This window comes from Quercus lobata, chromosome 8 (genome assembly GCF_001633185.2).
Source record: "Quercus lobata isolate SW786 chromosome 8, ValleyOak3.0 Primary Assembly, whole genome shotgun sequence".
Taxonomy (NCBI): domain Eukaryota; kingdom Viridiplantae; phylum Streptophyta; class Magnoliopsida; order Fagales; family Fagaceae; genus Quercus; species Quercus lobata.
The window spans coordinates 3,868,007-3,888,421 of NC_044911.1; the positions used below are offsets into that span (position 1 = coordinate 3,868,007).

Below are 20,415 nucleotides of genomic sequence, written 5' to 3' on the forward strand. Positions count from 1 at the left end.
ATATAGATATTAAAGGAATATTTATTATAAATTTGGAACATATTCTACTAATGATTAATTTCATCATCACTTATGCAATAATATTTAACAAAGTTAACTAAATAAAGCAAATTAAAATATATTTATAACTTATACATTCAAATTGGTCAATCTCAAAAGTGATGATACATGATATATAAGCTAAAATAATGTTTTCTTTCTCATCATAATCATATTCATCGATTTGTCTAATTAACCTCATCTCCATAGTCCAAGTCAATCTTATCATCATCTTCTAAAATCATTTCATCATTGACATCTTCTTCTTGTTCAACTTCTTCTTTGTCATCTCAAACATTTATTATCTTGTTGCTCTATTTCAATAACTTTTTCTTTAAAGGAAAGAGAAGACACTAACTAACTATTAATTGATATATTTCAACTCAATCATATATGATCTAACAAAACTAAACTCAAGGTTTTCCTGAAATCATATATGATTGATTTTATATTGAACTTCCTAGCAATTTCTCATTAATGTGCAAAATCAAAGAGTCCGTTAGAAAACTTCTTCCACTTGTTGCAAGGCCTAGTTTTGACAATATCCATGGTTGAAAGTACTCATGTCGTAGTTGTAGTAAAAATTGGAATAGTAAGTATAAGTACAACCACTCTACAAACAAGTTGGTAGGATGAAGTTAAACTAAGAACTCTAGATCCTCATCGCACTCACCAAACCGACGATTTAATTCTTATAACTGAGAGTCAAAAGTCATATGCATTATAAAAAATAAAAAGCCAAACACATTGCTGTCTTAGCCACAGACACAGTCATTTGAATATAAAAAAGTCAAACATTTGATATTGGAATAGTTAAACACACTCAAGTATAAGATTTGTTTTTTTTTGTTTTGTAAGTAAAAGAAATTTAACAATTTTTTTTGGGATGAGACCACTGACCGCAGAAATGGGCCAAGTAGCCATTGTATTTTTGGGTTCTAAAGCCAACTTTCAAATTTGGATGGGGGGATTTCAATTTTTGGAGGGTAGGTATAAAATTTTTGAACATAAACTCCCAAATATTATAGAAAATTAGATTTGAGGGGGGCCATGACCCTACTTCCTCCTCAAGTGGTACCATCCCTGCTTGTAGTTCTATGGTATTGCTTGATTCTTTCCATGAGTAGAATCAATTTCAAATTCCCCTCCCCTATTTGTTAACCAAAAAAACAAAAATTAATATCGACTTGGCTCCATTAATTACAATCAATTGGCAAGGAATTCTCACCTAAATGTTGGACTAGATCCCTGGTTCCCCTGGCTAAAAATATCCACAATTTAGAAAATTCATTGTTCACATTGGAGCCCAATATACTATGCATGGGGCTGCCATATATGGTTAGTATTATATTATTGCTGTAGACATCATTAATTGTTGAACAAGTAACAGGCATAATATGTTAATAATGATAAATTTACTTGCATTGAACCTTTTTAAATACCACAGACAATAGTAACTAAAGAGAGACAGGGGGCAGAGATGGGAAGTGATGAGTATCTTCCATTGTTTGAGACAAGGAGAGCTAAGGGTAAAGTCCTATATATGCTCCTTGTGGTCTCTGTGTTTGTGGGCATATGCTTGATTTGGATTCATAGAGTGAGTCATATACCAAGAAAAGGTGAAGATGGGAGATGGGGTTGGATTGGTTTGCTTGGTGCTGAGCTCTGGTTCGGTCTTTATTGGTTGCTTACTCAAGCACACCGGTGGAACCCAATCTATAGGTGCACCTTCAAGGATAGGCTCTCTCAGAGGTTTGTTTGTCCCTCTCCTCTCTCTCCATCTCACCAATGAATATGCACGTCAGCATGTGATATAAATTTATATTTGTACTTAAAAAGTTCATTTTATGTATTTGTTAGTTGAGGATGAACTTATTTCATATGTCCCTATGCATTTCGTGAAATTCTTGCTTACTTTAATGGCTTGTTTGGATTGAGGAGGAGGGAGAGAGAGTAGAGTAGAGTTACCGGAAATTAAATATACTTTAGTGTAAGGTTTACAAGCAGTAAGTATTTTCGTTGTACTTTCTTTAATAATAAGGTTGTGATCAAGCAATAACTTTTCTTTAATAGCTATTAAAGGTAAATAACTAAAGGGTCCTTTATTGAAAACGTTATACATTTATAAGGAAGTATGGCTGTCCAAGGACCCACTGGAATCAACCCACCCACTGTCACCGACCAAACCCAACCCGCCATCGACCGAATTGACTGCTCCAGCGATTAGCAATGGATTTTATTCTCCAAAATCCAAGATCAACGGGCCGAATATCGGATCTCCTCCTCTCAAATCCGAGAAACCCAATCCGACTGACCCATCTATTTTTCCGGTGAGAAGGTGTATATTTGGCATATTTTGGGATTTTTTCCGGAAGATTTAGGCTAGATCTAGTGAGATTTCACTAGATCTAGCCAAGTTCTTGCCAAAAATGGCCGAGATCTCGCTGGATCTGGTGAGATCTGACCAGATTTTTGTCGTTTTTCATCTTTTCTTCTCTGGATTCTTGTCGTTTTCCAAATAATCAACCCCGACTGATCTGCCTGACATCCATGGAAGCTCCAACCCGCCCGATCCGATCAACCACTCCGGTCCGACCGGTGGATTGGCCTATAAGGAAGCAAAACAGGGTTAGAATTCCATGTTCACCTCTATATCTGTATTTGCCATCACTCGTTTACCGTGACAAGTGAGAATTAATGAACTATGCATAGAAACAGTTTTTTTTGGGAGTGGAAAAACAGTTTTGATGGTAGTGCTATATATATATATAAGATCTTCTATTGGTAGTGCTATATTTATAGTGAGAACTACCCAAAAAACAGGAGAAGTTAAAAACTTTGTAACTATTAAAAGTGCCAATCATCTATCCCTGAAATCCATTATTTGTATTTTTATATTTTTACAGCAAAAGCTAAGTGGACTACATCTTCAGTGAATCAAGCCTGCACTCAACAGGAGTACCATCCAACTATTGTACTAAGTGATTTCATATCTAAATTTAGTAAAAGTTAACTAGAAAAAAGTGAAATTTATGCTGAAAGAAAAAAATTTAAAGAGGACCTAAAAGATTGAAACTTTCTTAACCAAAAGCTGGAAATAAAAGATGCTGTAAACCTTTTAAGTTGGCATCTTATCCTAAAGTTCATTTCTTTATTTTATAATATCAAATTGTATCCAATAACTTTTATTTATTTATTTATTTAAAATAGTTGACCAAATCCATTAATCTCAGAATTCAGAAAAGCAATACTAAGGATACACCATTTTTCATAAATTATTTCACAAATTGTTGATATGTCAAGCTCTGAGTGATGCTAATTTTCACACGATCTCACTGCAAGTATCACATTGAAAAAAAAAATGTTAAAATTTTGTGTCACTAAATTTATTGATCTCAAAAATATTATTATTATGATAATTTACATAACAGGCATGAAAAGGACTTGCCCAAGGTGGACATATTTGTGTGCACAGCGGACCCTGTCATTGAGCCACCAGTGATGGTGATCAATACCGTTCTATCAGTAATGGCATATGACTATCCACCAGAGAAGCTAAGCGTGTATCTTTCAGATGATGGTGGGTCAGATATTACCTACTATGCTCTCAGGGAGGCCTCTCGCTTTGCTAAGCATTGGCTACCATTTTGCAAGAAATTCAAGGTGGAGCCAAGGTCACCAGCAGCATATTTCAACTCAAGTGATGACCCACTTGACGCTAATCAGTCCAAAGAGTTGGTGCTTATCAAGGTAAAATTAAACTCCTTTAGTGAAAAAGAATTAATATTTTTATTCTAAAATGAAGGACGGTGGGACTCTACACGCACTCAAAGAGTTCTGAGTTGTGACACATTCAAAGAGTTGATATAATATTGTTTTGGTAGAAAACATGGTAACTATTGTTTTGCTTCTTACAATATTATAATGGCAACTATTTTATTATAGTAGCAATATATAAAGTCATCCGTTACCCATTGTGAACAGGCTGATTATGTGCAAAGAGTTGACTGGTATTATTATAATGGCAACTGTTCTTATTATAATATTTCGGTCAATTGTAATTTATGTTGTAATAACTCTTCCTTCCCTAATGTTGTTTGGGATACTTGGAAGAAGGATGTTGTTTGCTACTATACTTAACAAAACTAAGGATTTATAAATAAATAACAAATAACAAATATTTTTATTATAATAGAAATAGAGTCATTCATACGGTATAGCGATGAAGTTGATTAAGCGTGGCTTGGAATTGTTGTAGAAAGTACATTGTTAAGTTTGAACAGTAAAATTTTAGTAGAGTTTGAGCAATAAGAATTCTTTATTAAAAAGTTATTAGTGTTTAACAAACTATAATTATAAAGTGCTTTAAAGTTTTTACATTATATTGGTGACCAAATGGATTTAGATCTTTTAAATGTGAGAGAAGCGCCCCCCCCCCCCAACAAAAAAAAAAAAAGGAGAGCCTTACAAAAGTGTTTCAATTTTATATTATAAATACTTATTTTCATGGATTATTATTTTATTTTCTGGCACTTCATAGTATTCATGAAAAGGCTAAATTGAATATTGGGTAATAATTTAAAAAATAAACCCATTTTGTCCAAACTGATCTCAAAGCTCTTTAACAGCCCTTTAAAAGCTCTGCTCAAAATTTTCCTACTAACCCTAAATTAAGCTCTTTAAAAGCCTTTTCAATACAGAGCGCTCTAAAGCGTGGACTTATCTCACATCTCTTGAAATTGATGGTTATATATTATTTATTATTTTTTTAGGAAGATGGTATTTGGATGTGAGGATTTAAAATCAAGGAATTAAAAAAAAAATTTATCATAAATTCCTATATATGAATTTTAACAAAATATGATGAGTTTGTGTTTTGATGATTTTGCTCTAATACTTGTGATATGAAGTTGAAATAATATATGAAGCCTAATGATTTTATATCCTCTTTTTATAAAAATTTGAAATTTAAATCCATTCCTGAATATCATTTCATCAGAAGAATATACATACTTCCTTTGTCCCAAATTGTTAGTCCTCTATTCTATTTTGGAATGTTCTGAAGTGAAATCCTCCTTAGAAAGTAAATAAGTAATGTTTCTGTAGGGGAACAATTTGGTGGCCCAATCCCTGTCACTCAAGTCTTGGTCCAAAAGGTCCCACACAATGAATTTTTGTAGAGTATGGGCTAAAGAACTCGGTTTTAGTTTGTTTAAACGGTTTGATGCATGGGTTAAGGGAATACACAAACAAGAACAAAAATGCCACTCTGTAGAAAGGTCTCCCCAAATGATAAGGCTAAAAGCTTGATTAATAGATACCGATCAATGCAGTGAGGCTTCTCTACAGTATTCTCTCTTTCTTTTTCACCGTCCCCTCTCTTGGGGGACCTTTACATATTATATAGGCCCTCATATCATCTGAGCTTTACACTTGTTGATCATCCAAACCCCTACTTGAGCACCTGTCCCATCAGATACCCCTCTCAATTCTTTGTGAGTTGCGGTAGCCAAGGTAGCACTGTTCAGGGGTCTTCTCCTCATTAATGCGGCCAGGAGAGTAGTTGTAATGCATTTAATGTGGTGGTGGCAGCCTTTGCTGAGATATTTCGGGTTTCCTTCCTTTTTACGTATTGGGAAGATGGACTATAGTGGCTAGGATGTACCTTTGCTCCGGAATTTGCAGCATCTGAGAAGAAATTACTCCTCGGACATGTTCTCTTTGCCCTAGTGGGCCTGAATAAGGATTGCTTGGACCACGCTGACTCCTCGGACAGGCTGCATCCTCGGACGGGCCTAGGGTCTAGCCAGCCTATTATTTTGGGCCAGTCCCCACAATAGCCCCTCAAAACTCCGATTTTTGATCTCCTTTCGAGGAGAAAATCGGGGTTTTGATATTACAAAGAATGTAATTAATTAGCTCCTGATTCACACGTGTGGGGGCAGTTACTTTTGACACGCTACAATTTACGAAGCGCAACTATTTATTCCAGGCGGCTTCATGTCTCCCTTATCCAACGGCGAGGTGCGGATCCAACAGCTGACATTCTTTCCAGAATTCTTGAGCGGGAGTGATTTCCTTTTTCCCCCTGGCTATGTAAAGCCCTAAAAAGACTCGTTTTTCTTTTTTACTAGCACATAAGAAGTCCAGAGAACTCCAAAGAACTCCAGCGCCCAGAGATTCACGAACATTTCCGACCTTCACATTTCTGTAGCCGTTTCTGTGAAGCACCCTTCCTCGAAAAGATTTCCAAGCGTCTTGGTGATTGTTTGTGAGGACACCCGTAAGTTCTGCTTTCTTCGTTGCTTCAAATTTCTTCTCGGCTCTCAATTTTCATCTCGGTTTTCTTTCCGTCCCTCCAGTTTAGCTTAGATGGGTAGATTCAAGGATCTAGTAGATACCCCGGCTACCATGGAGGCTTTTAGGGCAAAATATCATATCCCACCGGGTGTGGTTCTGTAGTACTGTCCCCCAGAAGGAATATTAACAAATAGAGACGTGGGTCAAGTTGTCATTCCCATGATTACTTTTATAGAAGGAGGAATGACACTTCCCATGCGTACGATTACCCGGGACTACTTGTTCCACCATAGGTTGACACCGCATTAGTGCGCTCCAAACATGTTCAAGATATTAGGCAGCATAGATGCCCTGAACGAGCGGATGGGTCTAGACTTTACCTGGCGCGATGTGGTTCCTCTGTATGAGTGCCACTACGTCGAGAAGGGGGGTTATTATCTTAAATCTCGATCCGAGGTCGTTAGGCTAATCTCTTGCCTCCCCATATCCAATAAGACTATGAAGGATGATTTCCTCATTGCCTCAGGAGAGTGGAGCGATGGTTTTCATTGTCCAACTCGAGCAGGAATTCCAGGTGCAGCGCCTCTAGGGCCAATCCTTTAGGGAGAGGGCTTAGCTCTTTAGATTCATTTCCCCCCCCCCCCCTTTTTTTTTTTTTTTTTGCTTAAGAATCAAAAAATTTTATAACCTAACAATAATCTCCTCCTCGGCTATTTTGTAGATAGAGCTCAAGTTGCTCCTCGGCTGAGCCACGTGAACGCTCCGGCCTTGAACTATCTTTTAAGGTCAGAAATCTATGTGAACGACGACGGGCAACTACGTGCAGTTCATCTGGTTTTGGGCTACCAACCCTTATCCCAAGCTTTCCAAGACATTGGCCACGCCATAAGAGCTGGTAGTCCGAGGTTAGCTAGGATTGACGTGTCCAAGCCCAAGTTTTTGGCCCGACAAGATCTCAAGCCAATCGTGTTACCTGGCATTCGGAATCCTCCACCAGTTGCTCAATTGCCTCCACTAGACAACCTTGAAGTTGCTGTGCAAGTTGAAGGAGAGATTGAATCATCTCGTCTTTCTCTTGAGGAGGAGATAGACGAGTTCTATTTTGAAGAGGAGATTCCCAAAGCTCCTTTGATTGAGCTTTCAGACCCTGAGGGAGAGCAGGATCGAAATTCTGTGGTCGGCGCCCCAATTATTATAACCTGCTCGGAAGACTCCTCAGACGACGAGATAGATAACATGGCTTCCAACAAAGGAAAAAGCCTTCGAGAGTTGATGGCCACCCAAGGCAAAGGTCAATCATCAAAAGCGCCAACTCAGTCGTAGACCCCTCTTCTTCCTCCAGTTGCCCCTCAGCTCCCTTCTGATCTCGGCCTTAAGGTTAACCCGGACCTAAAGAAGAAAAGGCCAGTTGAAACCCCTAAGGAAGGCGAGGTGGTCCCCCCGCCCGAGCAAGCAGCAAAAAACCACCCAAGGACAGAAGAATAAAATGGCTTCCTCCGTAGAAAGCCGGGAGGAAGAGAACCGGGCCGAAGTGCACGTTAATCCACGCACTTGGAGCCCGAAACTCGAGGTAGACGGGGTCGCCATTCCCTACACTGCCTCGGTCCAAGAATACAATAGGGGCCGAACAGAATATATAGCTGAGGCCTTAGAGCAGCCAGTGCTCCTTCACCTAGACATGGAGGTCTACAGGCGATTCTCTCAGCCTGAGCTCTTTATATCCCTCAAGAAGGACCTCGCAATGGTAAAGTAACTCTTCTAACCTTTCATAAAATCATTAGACCTTGTCGCATTCTAAGATATCGTTTTGTTGTTTTGTGGGCAGATTACTTAACAGGTGTTTGTGGCCGAGGAGTACTACCGCAACAACCGCAATTTGGCTAAAGCTGAGGCTCAGTCTCGTGCTGAGGTGGAGAAATCTATAGGGTCCCTCAAGCAGGAGAATTTTGAACTCTCAGAGAAGTTCAAAGAGGCAGAGAAAGCCCGCAAGAGCGCCCTGGCCGGACTAAAGAACGCTGAAACCCAAGCCAAGGACTAGCTCCAGAAATTGTTCGTGACCGAGACCAGCCTAGCCACTGAAAGGCAAACAGTGTTGGATCTCAAGGCGTGTTACAGAAAGCTGAGGAGGAGGTCTGGCTGGCTAAAGAAGAGGCTCAGCTAGTTCGGGAAGTAGCCGAGGCTGAAAAGAAGGCTTCTTATCAGCTTGGGGTGGAGGAGACTGAAGCCAGGCTCTCTGAGGAGCTTCCAGAGGTATGCAGGGATTACTGCAGCATCTCATGGGCTCATGCCCTTGATGCTGCAGGGGTCCCTGCAGACTCGACCTTGAGGTTGCCCAAGAAGGTCTTCTTCCCTCCTGAGATCCGAGAGATCCCTGACGGCGCCCCTGAAGCTTCTGAGCAGGCCCTGGTTATTCTTGATGCCATCCCTTTGCTTGATAAGGCCAAGGATCCTGCCAAGGAGTCCGTCTCCGAGGGTCTTGGGGCAGATTCCCAAGCCAAAGAGGTTCCTCCTCCTCAGCCAAAGCAGAAAGAGAATCCTCCTGCTGAGGCTTAGCTTCTAGGGTTTTATTACTGTATTTTCTTTAGGACGAGGGCTGTCTTATTTTTTGTTCTTTTATGAAGACTTCCCTTTGTATTGATCTCGGCTTATTAATACAGAATGTTCTTTTTTCCATTTCTCTTTTGGTATTTATGACTGATGTTGATATAATTTCATTATCTTGTTCAAAGTTAATATTGTTCCTCTAGTTAATGTTTGCAACAATATAAACAAATATAAATGAATGAGAAAAGGCAGTGCCGTGCGGCGAACTTAGAACAATAGATGCAATTATACTAAACTACGAACGTACCTTAAAATCGCACAGGAGTTCTAAGTTGTTAATTTCCCCTAAGTCTGCGGTCCGAAGAGCCAGGCAGGACTTAGGTTCTGTTTAAAACTTGGATAAATGTCATAAGTTGTTAATTTCCCCTAAGTCTGTGGTCCGAAGAGCCATGTAGGACTTAGGTTCTGTTTAAAACTTGGATAGATGTCATAAGTTATTAATTTCCCCTAAGTCTGTGGTCCGAGGAGCCATGCAGGACTTAGGTTCTGTTTAAAACTTGTAGAGATGCCATAAGTTGTTAATTTCCCCTAAGTCTGTCCGAAGAGCAATGCAGGACTTAAGTTCTGTTTAAAACTTGGATAGATGCCATAAGTTATTAATTTCCCCTAAGTCTGTGGTCCGAGGAGTCAGACAGGACTTAGGTTCTGTTTAAAACTTGTAGAGATGCCATAAGTTATTAATTTCCCCTAAGTCTGTGGTCCGAAGAGCCAGGCAAGACTTAGGTTCTGTTTAAAACTTGTAGAGATGCCATAAGTTCTTAATTTCCTCTAAGTCTGTGGTCCGAGGAGCCATGCAGGACTTAGGTTCTGTTTAAAACTTGTAGAGATGCCATAAGTTGTTAATTTCCCTTAAGTTTGTGGTCCGAAGAGTCATGCAGGACTTTGGTTCTGTTTAAAACTTGTAGAGATGCCATAAGTTGTTAATTTCCCCTAAATCTGTGGTCCGAAGAGTCATGCAGGACTTAGGTTCTGTTTAAAACTTTTAGAGATGTCATAAGTTATTAATTTCCCCTAAGTCTGTGGTCCGAAGAGTCAGGCAAGACTTAGGTTCTGTTTAAAACTTGTAGAGATGGAAATGGACCAATGGGTATGCAATGATCATGGAACAAAACATAGGCAAAGCTGTTTTCATTAATAATAATATCTTCTTAAATTATTTACATTCCACGGGCGAGGTACAGTTTTTTCATCCAAGTCTTCTAAGTAATAAGCACCTATTCCGGCCACAAATGTGATGCGATACGATCCTTCCCAGTTGGGTCCCAGCTTGCCCCAGGAAGGGTTCTTAGAGCTGCCGAGAATCTTCCTCATCATGAGATCGCCTGGACTCAAAGGTCGCAGTTTTACATTAACATCATATCCCTGCTTTAGCTTCTGGTGATAACAGGCCATATGGATCATTGTTTTTTCCCTTTTTTCCTCAGCTAAGTCTAGACTTCTCCCCAGTAACTCGTCATTGTTTTTTAGGGTAAAAGTGACAGACTTCAATGTGGGGAAGCTATTCTCGATTGGGAGTACGGCGTCAGCCCCATAAGTCATTGAAAAAGGAGTTTCGCCCGTTGACCGTCGCGACGTCGTTCGATAGGTCCATAAAACGTGAGGGAGCTCTTCCACCCATCTTCCCTTTGCATCATCCAACCTCTTTTTCAACCCGCTCACTATGACCTTGTTCACGGCCTCGGCTTGCCCGTTCCCTTAGGGGTATGCAGGAGTGGAATATCGATTTGGATCCCAAAGTCGCAGCAGTATTCCCTGAAGTTTTTGCTATCAAACTGAAGACCGTTATCCGAGATGAGGGTGTGAGGAATTCCGAAACATGTAATAATGTTTTTCCAAATAAATTTCTTGGCATCCACGTCCCTGATGTTGGCTAAAGGTTCAGCCTCTACCCATTTGGTGAAATAATCGGTGCCGACTATTATGTACCACTTATTCCCTACTGCTTTAGGAAAAGGGCTGACAATATCAAGACCCCATTGAGCAAACGGCCAGGGGCTGGAGAGGGGGTAAAGGACTCCCCCCGGTTGGTGGATATTTGGGGCAAATCTCTGGCATTGATCACACTTCTTTGCATATTCTTGGGCCTCTCTCTGCATGTTCGGCCACCAGTACCCTTGGGTGAGTGCCCTATGCGCCAGTGATCTTCCTCCTGTGTGACTTCCACAAATCTCCTCATGTAGTTCTTCAAGCAAGGACTCGGATTCCTCTGGGTGTATACATAATAGGTATGGGCCAGAATAGGAACGCCGGTATAGCTTGCGGTCCTCTGACAACCAGAACAGAGGAGCATTCCTCCGTATCTTCTCGGCCTCTAGTTTTCCTTCTGGTAACGTATCGTCTTTGAGGAAGTTCATTATAAGATCCATCCAGCTGGGATTCTTTCTAATCTGATGGATCCGGGCTGTGCCTCTTCCGGTTGAACTTGTCTGGCATAAATCCTCAACAAGGATCATTCGTGGCAGATCATGTGCAGAGGATGTGGCAAGAGTGGCCAGGGAATCCGTATGTGTGTTCCCACTTCTAGAAACATGCGTCAGGTTAAAGGATTCAAAGTCTGACTGCAGGCGTTTGACTCGACCAAGATACTCTTGCATTCTAGCATCTCTAACTTCTAACTCACCCATCACTTGGCCAACGATCAATTTGGAGTCCGAGAACGCTTCCACTGCCTTTCCACCCAATTTTTGAACCATCATCATTCCTTGAATCAAGGCCTCGTACTCGGCTTCGTTGTTCGTAGCTGAGAACCCCAGTCTTATTGATTTTTCAATGGTAATACTTTCGGGCGATATCAGAACTAGCCCGATCCCAGATCCTTTTTGGTTTGCCGCGCCGTCCACATAGACCTTCCAACGCGAGGTTTCTTGAGCCGAGATTGTGCCAACCGATTTTCCATCCATGTTTTCCTTTGGTGTTATTGTTTCCACAGAAGGCTCAACGAATTCTGCGACTAGATCCTCGAGGACTTGACCCTTTACAGAGGACCTAGGCATGTATTTAATGTCAAAAGCACCCAAGAGCGCGCTCCACATGGCGATTCTTCCCGTGTAATCGGCGCTTCGTAGAACCGATCAAAGGGGAAGCTAGGTTAGAACAATGACCGTGTGTGCCTGAAAGTAATGAAGGAGTTTTCACGTGACATGCACCACTGCCAGAATTGCTCTCTCCAAGGGTAAGTAGCGCACTTCAGCCTCATGTAATGATGTACTTATGTAGTACACTGGTCGTTGTATTCCATTATCATCCCGTATCAGTACCAAGCTTACAACATGAGGGGCTACTGCTATGTATGCGAACAGTACCTTGTCTGCCTCAAGACTAGACATGATGGGTGGTCGCGACAAGTATTCTTTGAGTTGCTAGAAGGCCAGGACACAATCCTCCAACCACTCAAACCCTTTCCACTTATTTATTAAGAGGTAGAAAGGTCGGCATCGGTCTGCAAATCGTGATATGAACCGGTTCAACGCTGCGATCATGCCAGTGAGTTTCTGCACTTCTTTCGGATTCCGAGAAGTCTGTAGGCTATTAATCGCCTTGATTTGATCTGGGCTTACCTCTATTCCTCTGTGAGTTACCATATAACCTAGGAATTTCCCAGATCCGACCCCAAATGAACACTTGGAAGCATTGAGCCGCAACATATGCTCCCTTAAGATGCCAAAGATGATCTCCAGGTCTTTCATGTGCTCGGATACTACCTTGCTTTTTACCACCATATCGTCTATGTAGAATTCAATAACCTTACCTAGCTGAGGTTCGAACATTCTGGTCATCATCCTTTGGTAGGTTGACCCTGCATTCTTTAGTCCGAAAGGTATCACCTTATAGTGGTAGTTTCTGACGGGTGTCATGAACGTCGTTTTCTCCTAATCCTTTAATGCCAGTGGTATCTGATGATAGCCCTGGAAGGCGTCCAGAAAGCTCATTCGAGGGTAGCCTACAGTTGCATCTACCAGTCGGTCTATTCTAGGTAATGGGAACGGGTCTTTCGGGCATGCCTTGTTCAAGTCTGTGAAGTCCACACAGACTCGTCACTTCCCCGTTTTCTTCCTTACCACCACCGTATTTGCCAGCCATTCGAGGTAAAAAACTTCTTTGATAGCCCCTGCCTTCTTCAGTTTCGTCACTTCGTCTCTAACGGCACTGGCATGTTCTTTCGAAGGACGTCGGGGTGGTTGCTTCTTTAGAATGGGAGATGGGTTAACATTCAAGTGGTGAAAAATGAGACTAGGGTCAACCCCCGAGGCATCGTACGTGTCCCATGCGAATACGTCAACTTTTTTCCTCAGAAATCCAACCAGTTCCTCTTTTTCTTGAGGAGGTAACTCTGAGCCGACCTGGAAAAATTCCTCTGGATCGTTTTCAACGGTAAACTTTTCCAGATTTTCACACCTTATCTCCTCGGCTAGCCCACTGATTTGCCCTGCCGAGGTGGTTGATTGCTATAAGTTTTCAGAAGTCAAGGGCCCAGCATTGGACTGACATGAGATGGCGGCCACCATACATTGCCTAGCCATGGCCTGATCTCCACGAATCTCTTCAACTCGGCCTCCGGATGGGTATTTTACCTTTTAATGAAGTGTAGAAGATACGGCCTCTAGGGCATGGATCCATGGCCTGGCTACTATCGCTGTGTAGGGCGAGTAAGCATCGACCACGATAAAGTCCACCTCTATCACCTCTGACTCGGTCTGTATGGGTAATCTGATCTGCCCTTTTGGTACAACAATCTTCCCTTCGAAGCTGATAAGGGGAGAGTCATAAGCCGTTAAATCCTCCGGCCTTAAGTTCAGCCCCTTGTATAGATCAGGGTACATTACCTCTACTGCGCTGCCCGGATCTACCAGTACCCTCCTCACATCGAAACCTCCGATTCTCAGCGTAACCACTAAGGCATCGTCGTGAAGTTGGATAGTTCCCTTCTTATCTTCATCCGAGAATCCCAATATTAAAGAACTTCCCTTTTTAGACCTTTTAAATTCTCTTTCCCTATCCTCGGCGGAGAGCTGAGCCACAGACAGCACCTTAGAAGGAAATGACCTGGTTCTTCCTGGAGCGGCGAGGATGACGTGTATCATCCCCGTGGGAGGTCTCAATGATACATCTTTTCGAGACTCTTGCATTGCCTGGCCCAGATGACCGCTTGAGGGGTGTAAAAAGTGACGTAACTTTCCTTCTCTGACCAGCTGATTTAGGTGATTCCATAGACTCCTGAAATCCTTAGTGGTATGCCCATGGTTCTGATGATAGTGACAATACAGGTTCTGGTTACGTTTCGAAGGGTCCCCAGCCATTTTTCCCGGCCATCTGAAGAAGGGTTCGTTCTTCACTTTCTCCAAAACTTGCTGTACTAGCTCTCTGAACACGGCATTAACCGTTTGCATGTTGCTTTGTCCAGCTTGTCTCGAAAAATCTCTCCTCGACTGGTTATGGTTATATTGTTCCAACCTGAAATCATTCCCTTTGGGGGGAATGATCTTCTCCTTTCCCTTTCCTTGTAGCTGATCTTCTTCCACCCTTTTGTACTTGTCAATCCTATCCATCAACTGATGAACGTTGGCAACGGGTTTACCAGTGAGAGATTTCCTTAAGCCATGCTCGGTGGGAAGACCGCTTTTGAATTTGCTGATAGCGACATCATCGTGGTTTCCATCCAACTCGTTATTCATCTCCCAATACCTATCCGAGTACGCCTTTAGGGTCGCTCCCTCGCGCATGGACAAGGATAATAACGAACTTAGGGGTCGAGGGACTCTACTATTTGTAATAAAGCAAGAACAAAAAGCCTGAGTGACCTGCTTATAGGAGCCTATGGAATTTGTCTTTAGGCTGTTGAACCATCTCATCGCCATTGGCCCCAAGCTGGACGGGAAAACTCTGCACATCAGAGCCTCATTTTGGGAGTAGATGGCCATTCTTTGGTTAAACTGGCTCACGTGCTCCACCGGGTCTGCTCGGCCGTTGTAGATGGCAAACGTTGGTTGATTAAAACGTCGGGGTAATTTAGCCCCTTCGATTCTGTGCGCGAAGGGTGATATAGAGATCTGATCCAATGCCTTTTTCATGGCATTATTACCCAATCCCTTGCTAGATGGGCTCTCATACCTTCGTGCAGGGCGAGACTCCTAATATGAAAAGGTCTCACTTGGGGGTGTTCTCGACCTCTGTCGATAACTCACCTCCTCCTCGTTAGAGGATGCATCTGAGCAGGAGGGAGATCGCTTTCGCTGCGCACGTCGTAACTTTCTTTTCAGGTCATCTATCTCTTGCTGCATGGCCTGATGGTTATTTCGCCTTTGAGATACGTGACTACCTATTTGGGTATGACTTTGGCTCGTCTGGGCAGTATATACGCTTCCCTCATGATTCCTTTTGTTGCCTAGATTTGTTCCCGGGTTGGGAGGATTATTTTGCCGTTGAGAGCTAACAGGTTCCATCAGTTGAGGGTCAGCTTGGTGGGGCTTCTCCTGGTGTGGACCTAATTCTGCCATGCCTAACCGTTGCACTTGCCAACACTTAAGTTCTTCCCACAAACGGCGCCAATTGTAGGGGAACAATTTGGTGGCCCAATCCTTGTCGCTCAAGTCTTGGTCTAAAAGGTCCCACATAATGAATTTTTGTAGAGTATGGGCTAAAGAACTCGGTTTCAGTTGGTTTAAACGGTTTGATGCATGGGTTAAGGGAATACACAAATAAGAACGAAAATGCCACTCTGTAGAAAGGTCTCCCCAAATGATAAGGCTAAAAACTTGATTAATAGATACCGATCAATGCAGTGAGGCTTCTCTACAGTATTCTCTCTTTCTTTTTCACCGTCCCCTCTCTTGGGGAACCTTTACATATTATATAGGCCATTTCATATCATCTGGGTTTTACAATTGTTGATCATCCAAACCCTCACTTGAGCACCTGTCCCATCAGACACTCCTCTCAATTCTTTGTGAGTTGCGGTAGCCAAGGTAGCACTGTTCAGGGGTCTTCTCCTCATTAATGCGGCCAGGAGAGTAGTTGTAATGCATTTAATGTGGTGGTGGCAGCCTTTGCTGAGATATTTCGGGTTTTCTTCCTTTTTACGTATTGGGAAGATGGACTATAGTGGCTAGAATGTACCTTTACTCCGGAATTTGCAGCATCCAAGGAAAAATTACTCCTCGGACATGTTCTCTTTGCCCCAGTGGGCCTGAATAAGGATTGTTTGGGCCACGCTGACTCCTCGGACGGGCCTAGGGCCCAACCAGCCTATTATTTTGGGCCAATCCCCACAGTTTCTAACATATCCTTTACTTTATTTTCACTAAAGGTGTAAAGGTTAAATTAAATAGGGTAGTTTTGAAAACTTGTACCTTTTTATATAAAAGAAAATGCATTAAATAATATTCTCTTAAAATTTTAGATTTTCTAAACAAGCCTAACAATATAGGATGAAGGAGTACTTTTCATACTTTATTTAAACCATTTAAAGTATTTCTGAAATCTGAATCTTTCTTTATAAATACTTCCGTTCAAATCAATTATAAAGGATTTTACCTATCAAGATTTTACTTTAAAAATTGCAGTAGTCACAGCTCTATCATATGTTCATGTTGTAGAAATTATATGAAGAAATGGAAAGTCGAATAGAAAATGAAACCAAGCTAGCTCGAATCCTAGAAGAAGCACACTCAAAACACAAAGGTTTTTCTCAATGGGATTCATATTCTTCTCAACGAGACCATGCCACAATTCTTCAGGTATGTCAGCACTATCACATATTCATTCATAAAGAACATATTGTAATATTATTTTTTCTTTGGTCAGCTTAATTAAAAAATTTGGACACATTTTGTTTTCTAGCTTTGCCAAACCAAAACTTATCTATTTTCATAGAGCATGCAAATCAAGTACAATGTACGCCTATGGATTATAAGCACTTTCAAGCAAATCATTTTTGTTCTGAGTATTTTCATTTTCAACTTCTTTTTCAGATAATAATTGATGGGAGAGACACCAATGTCACAGATAAAGATGGGTTTGTGTTGCCAACTCTGGTTTATTTGGCTAGAGAGAAGAGACCCCAGCATCACCACAACTTCAAAGCTGGAGCTATGAATGCATTGGTAATGTGTATTCTTGCAGACAAAATGACACGCATTTTTTGAAAGTATATTTAGTTATTTTCTCAGGGAAAATAAGTTGGTTATTTAAGTTATAACCATACAATTTAGTTATATAAGCATAGGGACAGAATTCTACACCTACTAGGAATAGCAGTGCTAATCCTATGACTAATAAGAATAGTACAACAAGCATAATGATAATAATAATAATAGCGCAATGGGCGGGCTAATATAACTGTAATACTGACAATGTTTTTAATTCTGTAATCTTTTTTTTTTTTTTTTTTTTGTGAAAGTATTCCCAAGTTTGGCACAAAACTAGAGTGTGTGTTATCTTTCTCTTGAATATACAGTCATCAACTTAAATTGGGGTAAACTTTAAGGTATCATTGATTTATTTTTCCTCTAATGTTTCATTGTGCAGATAAGAGTGTCATCAGAGATTAGCAATGCGCCAATCATTCTTAATGTGGACTGTGATATGTACTCAAACAATTCACATTCTGTACGAGATGCATTATGCTTTTTCATGGATGAAGAGAAGGACCACGAGGTTGCTTTTGTGCAGTTTCCACAGAATTTCAAGAATGTTACTAGGAATGATTTATATGATGCTTTTTTGAGAGTAAGCTCTGAGGTGAGTAAAGATTTATAGAATCAAAGAATTATTTTTTTACCATATGAGTTTATTTGATTTCTTTATTAGTAAAATTTGGTACTATATCAATTAAATTTTCTAATCTAGTTAGATTCAATTGCTTGGTGATGAAGTTGGAATTCCATGGTTTGGACGGTTCTGGAGGCCCTCTATATATTGGAACTGGATGCTTTCACAGAAGAGACATTCTATGTGGGAGGAAATTCAGTAAGGAATATAAGGGTGACTGGAAAAGTGTGAAAGATATAAAGAGAGAAGAAAGTGTTCTTGAATTCGAAGAAAAATTAAAGGGTCTTGCAAACTCTACCTATGACAAAAACACTCAATGGGGAAAAGAGGTCTCTCTCTCTCCCTCTCTCTCACACACACGTGTGCATTTACCAATAACTTTTTCTTTTGAATTTTAGCTTATTTGCTTACGTAGAACTTTTTAAATTCTCACTTTTTCTAGGTACAATTATACTCAGAACCAACTTTCAGCAAAAGCTGCATCCAAATAGACCAAACACAAACACATTCTTAATTTTCATATATCAATGTTTGATTGCAGATGGGATTGCTATATGGGTGTCCGGTAGAAGACGTGATAACAGGGTTATCAATCCAATGTCGGGGATGGAAATCAGTTTACTTCAACCCATTAAGGAAAGCTTTCTTAGGAGTAGCTCCAAACACACTCCCTGATATACTTGTGCAGCATAAGAGATGGTCTGAAGGCGATCTCCAGATTTTTTTTTCTAGGTATAGTCCTGCATGGTATGCATATGGAAAGATTAGTTTGGTCCTTCAGATGGGATATTCTGCCTATTGCCTTTGGGCTCCTAATTCCTTGGCAACACTATATTACTCTGTTATCCCATCACTTTATCTCCTCAGAGGCATTCCCTCATTTCCACAGGTTTGAATCCTTGCTTCGTATATATTTGTCACAATGTATTTATATTTGTTTGTTTGCTTTACATTACTGTTGGAAACTATAGGCTACAAATTCAACTTTTCCTTTGTTCCATATGTTTCTAAAGAATACAATATAGAAGCATATAATTGGAAATAACATTTTACAAAAGAACACGAGGGAAAAAAAATGTAGATGAATGTATTAATGATATGCTAAGCCATAGTTTTGTTCTCAGTTATCAGTTTGAAGGATTTTTGTTTTTGTAATATAATTTTTCTACCTTCTTATCAAATATATATATATATATATATATATATTTATATATAAATTTTCTACATTTTGGTGTTGTCAAGGTTTGTCTCCTAAAAGGAATAAAAACAAAAATGAAAGGAAAGGAAAAACTAACTTCTTACTTAACAAGGAAGTGACAAAATAAACGCTCTATTTTTTTCTTATATTTTGCACCCTAAACTTTCAGAATGCACAATTAACACCCTAAAGTATAACTCTTGTTACACTTTGCACTCCGACATCAATTGTACTCTTATTTTGGATGGAAAACCCAATCACATGCGAATCACGTGACTCATTTGGATCTTTTGACTTTGTGCCACTAAAGCAAGAGTCACATGTGAATGTGATTGGGTTTTCCATCCAAGATAACAACATAATTAACGGCAGGTTGCTAAGCGTAACACGGGTTATAGTTTAGGATGCTAACTATGCATTCCGAAAGTTTAAAGTAGAAAGTGTAATTTAGGATATAGTTTAGTATAATTTCTCTTATTTAACATGGTTTTCAACGATGTAAAAAAGAAAATTTTAAAATTTGTCAGTTGTAACACATGTGAAAGTCTAGTATTAAATCAAAATTAAATACAGTAGGGGCATTGTGGTACATCAAGGATCAGCCTACACATCATCTAGGTCAAATTCAATGTGTACAAATTGCATATTTATCTTTTGGAGATGAATGAAATTGTTTTTTTTTTTTAAGATTATTCATGGTTCTTATTTTTATTTTTTTGAATGTACGTGATCAAGTTTTATGTTTTCAATTCAGAACTCAAGCCCATGGTTCATACCATTTGCATATGTGATAACTGCTAAGCACATTTGTGGCTTAGCCGAGTTTCTGTGGTGTGGTGGTACAATCCTAGGTTGGTGGAATAGCCAAAGGATGTGGCTTTACAAGAGAACAAGTTCCTATCTCTTTGCCTTTATAGACACCATTTTAAAATTACTAGGATTTGCTGAGTCAGGATTTGTAATCTCAACCAAAATAGCTGATGTCCCAACGATATGAGAAAGAAATAATGGAGTTTGGAACCTCCACTCCAATGTTCACAATATTATCAACACTTGCATTGATCAACTTGGTATGCTTTGTTGAGGTGTTGATAGAAGCATTGATGGGTAAAGGCATCATGAGAGTTTATGAGACAATGAGTTTGCAATTTGTTCTATGTGGGATACTGGTTCTCATCAATTTGCCTTTGTACCAAGCCCTTTTCCTGAGGAAGGACAAGGGTAAGCTGCCAAGCTCCGTAGCAGCCAAATCAATTGTATTAGCTCTATTTGCCTGTATCGGTTTTACATTATTGTATTAATCTTCTCAGTTCTTATATGAAATAAGGGCTATTTGGCTGTAAGTGTGTCATGTTCTGATTAGAACAGAGCATACATTTATATATTGATGATTTTGATGTAATAATTCAGAACTATATAAAAGTAAAATCTCATATTTATAGGCATAACATCTAGAGGTATAATTTTGCATATCAATGTTACATATCACCATCCCTTGATCTAAGCAT

At 40.2% G+C, this 20,415-nt stretch overlaps 1 pseudogene; it reads left to right on the forward strand.

The window, feature by feature from the left end:
• The first annotated feature begins 1,519 nt into the window (after nt 1-1,519).
• On the forward strand, nt 1,520-20,208 carry LOC115958404 (annotated as a pseudogene).
• Nucleotides 20,209-20,415: the final 207 nt, after the last annotated feature.